Source organism: Silene latifolia, chromosome 9 (genome assembly GCF_048544455.1).
Source record: "Silene latifolia isolate original U9 population chromosome 9, ASM4854445v1, whole genome shotgun sequence".
In the NCBI taxonomy this organism is placed as follows: Eukaryota; Viridiplantae; Streptophyta; class Magnoliopsida; order Caryophyllales; family Caryophyllaceae; genus Silene; species Silene latifolia.
Genome location: NC_133534.1, coordinates 98,238,689 through 98,239,364, shown reverse-complemented (window position 1 = coordinate 98,239,364; position 676 = coordinate 98,238,689).

Sequence of the window (676 nt, the reverse complement as noted above, 5' to 3'; positions counted from 1 at the left end):
CTCGGGTATGATGATGAGTATCGACTAATAACATTCAAATGGACTTAAAACAATTAGTCCATAATTATTTTCAAAACTATTCATGTCAAGTTTGTCAAATCGAACCCGACACGGAATATTATCCAAATAATGATGATTATTCGAGTCTAGTTCTTGAAATCAACAAATGCGGTCTAAACGACCCCTTCAAATCAGACCGGGTTCAAATACCCATTTTCAACACGTTATATAACGTTTTCTAAAAGGTCAGAACACGGCACATAAACCGTGGGCTAACCCGCGCCTACACAGGCTCTCCATTTCTCACTTTCAAAACCAGAGGGAGGCCCCTTACACCGCCGGCTGGCTCGCGCCTCATATAGCCGTCTAGTACATGGCCTATTCCCTTCCAACATTAGTCTAGGACGATCCCGACTCCGGTTAACCCGGATATAGGACGGATCAGATGACTATTCGATGATTCAAAATCATATTTGCAAAACGCCTTACTAAGACAAATAGATCACGTTATGCACCCTAAACCTAATACGGTAAATGGATGTTTAATTTCCGTCTTGCATGCAAATCAATCATTAATCCAACTCGACATCTTATACTTGATACTTGGATTAAATCAACTGACATAGAAAGCTTTCAAATGTTAGGTTTAAATTATTGGATGCGCATTCATGCATTT